Genomic DNA, 5,227 nt, shown 5'->3' with positions numbered 1-5,227 from the left:
CTCTCATCAAGAAATTCTTGATATTCTCTCTTTTTTTTTTTCTAAACTAGCCCTTTTCTCAAATACAAAATTCTGCATTCACAAGATCTAGACACACCGAGAATAATTCGAAGTTGCCTTCGCCCTAGACTCGAAAGGTTTGTTTTATGAGGGTTTGGTCTCAAATCTAGTCTAAACTTTATTAATCTTTATTTAATTGAATTATTTGATTTTATATTTTCCTTGAATGTACTAACGTGTGTATTTTATTATTAGAAAGAGGTACGAGGCATGCAAGTAAGTGCTTTAATTGTTTAATTGATATTATGATGTAGAAATCATATTTAGGTTGTTATTTTGATTCATAGTATCATGTTAGGATGTTTTATTGTTTTCTAATATGATATTTAGGGTGATTTTCTTATATAAATCATGATTTTCATGATGCTTCCTATTTTCTTTCCTAATAGCATGTTAGTATAATATTAGGGCTAAAGCTTTGATTTTTATTGTTTAGTGACATGCTAAGGTTTGTTATTAATCTTGTTAATATCAAACCTAGGATCTTTCTATTATTATGCTTTAATATGATTATTTTTATTATTATTATTATTATTGGCATGTTCCTTGATATATATTTATTGTTATTGCTTGATCACACCTTTTATGCATGTTTAAAGGGAATTTGCACTTGTAATCACGCTTAATAAGATAATTAATAATCTTGTTTGGGTTAATATGATTATAATTCAAGTGATCACCAATAATAGTTTTATTTGTGCATTAATATTCAACCAACATAGTTAAACAGGTTTAGGGTAAACCTAATGATTGCATGTTAGTCAGAAAGTGCACATGAATGCGAGTAGAATAAAGTAGAGGCCTATTATTAGGGCATACTCTTTCTCTTTTAGATTGGATTTGTACCTTCATCCCCGATCTTCCAGTCGTGGTTCAAGACCTATTAAAGTTAACAATATCCTGGATCGTTAAGGGGTGTAACCTTCACCTAGTGAACGGTTTACAAGTTCCTAAAACTTGTTAGCGACTTTCCTCTCTCTTCTTCACACTTTCTCTCTGTCTTCCTTCCAAATTCTCTCCTGCTATTTCTTTTCCTGGGGAATCTCTTTGCATATCAAATTCATTCATTCTCAAATCTTCATTGCCTTGTTAATTCTGATCAAGTAAGTTTTTTTATTTTGTTTTTCTTTTTTCTTTTTATTTAATTAGAGTCTCTATTTTCGAGTTTTCATTATTTCAAGTTTAAAGTAATTAGGGTTTTTGCTATTTTTTGATAGATAATTTTGCGATTTTTCTTATTTTGATTGTGATTTTGTTGAGATTTTTGTTGATTTTGATTGTGAATTTAGATCTTGTTGTGTATTCTCGTGATTTGTTTGTATATTTGTGATTTCAATTACAAAAATTGCGGTTTTATAAATTTGAGTCTGAAATTAAGATTTTGGTTGTTCTAGTATGAGCAATTTTGTTACGATTTTTGTTAACATTTCTCGGAATTTTTGGTCCTAGGTAGAGAATTTAACTTCACTTTTATTGTAGTAGTTTGAATTTTTTAGAAGTTTAGATAATGATTATATGTCGTACACATTGATGATATGTGTATTCTATGAATTTTTATTGATCGAATATTGCCTTATTGCATGGTTGTAATAGAGTGGCAATGTTTTTCCTGAGTAATTATGTATGTTATGCTTAGCTAATAAATTTAGATAAAGTTTGCAGTTGGTACTCTCAATTCAACATCATTTATTGTCTTGCTATTGTATCTTAATAATTGTATTTCCTTACTGTGAGTGTAGATTATGACATGCACTTCACCATATTGATTTACAGATTTTTTTTTATTTTGTTTTATTTACTTTTGAAATATTATTATTTACGTTAGAGTAATTTTTCCTTACTATGCATGATACACTAGCCTACTTGCTCAAGTAATTTACTTTTGAGCTCATATAATTTACTTTAGACTGTGGTTCTAATTGATGAGATGCACATTCGAGGCTTGGTTTTGCCAAATAAACAAGTACACGTGATCTAGTGTTAGATGATAGATGTGTATTTCTTGATTACTAGCACAAAGCTTACATGTATACTAGAATTAACATAAGTGGACGCAATGGGGAGGTTATGCCAGGTTTCCATTTTACACTTGCTCCTGTAGTGAGAATTTCAGGTTAGTCCTAGAGTTGGAATTGTTGCACGATTATCTTATCGGGTCTGATTGATATATTCTTGAGATATCCTATGTTTTTGCATTTGCAATAGTACCAAAGTGGGGGTAGTTCTAGGTGTAAACTCTTTTATTTACATATAATATAATCTTAATTAAAATAATACTAGTAATAAAAAAATTGGGGATAGTTTGATTTTTCTTTGATGTGAATTTGATATAATGAGTTTACTTGTTTAAGAGCACTTGTTGAGTTAAAGAGCCATTTTTTTTCTCTGTAACAGGAAAAACTAACATAATAAAGATATCATCGTCTACAACAACTTAATCTATCTCATGTTGTTTTGCTGTGGTGCTGTTTGCTGCCATGGGTTAGAAGAGTAGGTGGTGTTAACAGTTGGGGTGTTAGAGGTCATAATGATGTGAGGGTGACTTTTTTTTTTTTTTTGCTATGTGGGGGGTGCTTTGGCTGTGTAAGGACTAAGGAGCTACTATGCGGGGGTGTTTTGGCTGCATGGGAGAGCTACTGTATGGCATTACTATTTGGTGGAAGTAACAAAGGTTTTGTAAAGTATGTGGCACTATATTCTAAGCTCTAAAACTTACGTTTAATGTCACACTCATGCATAAGCTATATTCTAAGCTAGTTGGTGAGAGCAACAAAAGTACTACGAAGCTTGTGGTATTATACTTTGAGCTATAAAGCCATACTCAAAAAATATATTTGGTTTGTTTAGTTCAGAAAAATATATTCTGACCTATTAAGCCACACTCAAAGTTTGTGGCATTATATTCAGAGCCTAAGTGATTGTACCTATACTTCATTGATTATTTAATTTACTTTTGAGTATAATATATTTACTTTTATGATTATTATGTATAAAAAATGATTGATTATGTTAACTAATTATTCTTACTCTATAATAGCCTACTTGCTCAATAGGTAGAAGAATGTGCAATTGCACAAAAGATGTGGGTTCGAATCCCATGTAGGTTCTTCTAATGCTCCAAACCATTTGATTGTAAACATTATTTTTATATTAACTTTTAAGTTTTTCTAGTTTACTTTTGAGTAATTATTATTTACATTAAAGATGACATTATTTTATTTACTTTAATGATATTGTTTTTGAGTTGATATTATTTACTTTAGAGTAATTAGGATTTACTTTTGACATCTTTTGCTCTACTTTTGATTAAACCTTTACATTGAGCTTCATATACTTCTTTCTCATAACTTTAAGTCAATGACTCAAAAATTTTGTGCTATTTCCAAGTTTCCATAGTGTCATTGCTCATTAAAAGCCAATTAATTGTTTGTATAGATTAAGATAATTTGATTTACTTTTTGGTTATCTGATTTACTTTTGAGGTATTTTATATAACTTTAGAGTGTTTGATCCTTAACTTAAAAAAAAGTTCATCACCTCATCCCTAACTTGATATACTCACTTTTTTTGTGTTTACTATTTAGCTACTATGATTTACTTTTAAGATGATTTGGTTTACTATATGGGTTTTATAATTACTTTTAGAAACAACCTATGTAGGAGTCGAACCTACATCTCCTATGCATTTGCATAATGCTCTACCATTTGAACTAATAGGTTTTAGTATACTTTGTGTAATAATCATGTGCCATAAAAATATGGCACATGATTCATTGTATACTTAACAATTTAATTGTGTAGTTTCACCAGTTCATATCAACGTAACTGCTTCTCTTTTATTCCTATGTGTTCAAATGCTTCCTTGTTCATGTTAGAATAGTCTAGGTAATTTTGTCGTCGAAGAACCACTATGTTCTAAAATAGAACAACCTGTTTGATAATGCATGATCATTGGCAAGGCTTTGGGGTTCCAATTTGTTTCTTGACAATGTTCTAAAAGGTTTACTTTAAAGTTCTTTTTATTCACTTTAGATTCTTTTTAAGTTACTTTAGATAATGATACTCAAGTAGGTGATAATGATAAGAAATCTAACCATCATTCACTTGCTAGCTTTAATCGGCAATCCAGATAGACCACCACAAGATTATAGAGTCTCCAACAACCGTTGTGTGTACCAACTGTTGGTAAGCTCAGCAGATCAACTAATCATTTGTAAATCTTCAAACATATGAATGTTCTCAAGATAGCCTACTAGTATTTTGCTTGACTTAAAAATATGTGGTTTACTTTTAGTCTGAAATTTAGCTTTGCATAATACTTTCAGAACTTCTTAAAAAGAAATGTATCCTGCATATATATTAATCTGTTGCATATCAAATTAAGAGAACTTACACGTTCCTACCACCACAATATTTCAATAAAACCATATATGCCCCCAAGCTAAGGACTAGTCAGCTAACTTTCCAACACCTCTTGCTAATGGCTAATGAATAATCACTGCTACACCCATATATTAGAGAAAGTAAATGACCCTATTCATCCACGCCTTAACATTATCGAAACAAGCAGTTTAACGGACATACGAGGATCCGAAAGCAATAACAACATACTCTAAGCACCTATATATATATATATATATATATATATATATATATATATATATATATATATATATATATATATATATATATATATATATATATATATATATATATATATATATATATATATATATATAAACAAGGTTCAATAACAACAAAACAAAAATTAAGAGCAGAGTAGCAGACTAAACCAACACATACTCTAAGCACCTACATATATATATGAGAGAGCCCCGGTTACTCAAAGTGATAAACGAATTTGGTTAATCAAATGGCAATAGCGTAAATAGTTAGCCTTGAAATCCGTGAACAAATGTTTAAAAAAGACCATGTGCAAATATGACAGGTGGCACAAACGTTTGAAGATGGATGAGGAGTTAACGGCGTTTGAAACGGAAATAGAAGATCCGTGAGTATTGAACGTTAACTTTTTACAATGAGAGAGAAAGTGATTTGAGTAACTCTGTCAGAAGAGAGAGGAGAGAGAATAATGTAAAAAGAGCTTGAAATTGAAGAATGAAGGAGAAAGCAAATGAAAATCAACATTAACAGCTAGATTTGTAGT

This window comes from Chenopodium quinoa, unplaced genomic scaffold, assembly GCF_001683475.1.
Source record: "Chenopodium quinoa cultivar QQ74 unplaced genomic scaffold, ASM168347v1, whole genome shotgun sequence".
NCBI lineage: Eukaryota > Viridiplantae > Streptophyta > Magnoliopsida > Caryophyllales > Amaranthaceae > Chenopodium > Chenopodium quinoa.
The sequence above is the reverse complement of the archived record's forward strand: the minus strand, read 5'-3'. Positions refer to the sequence as shown.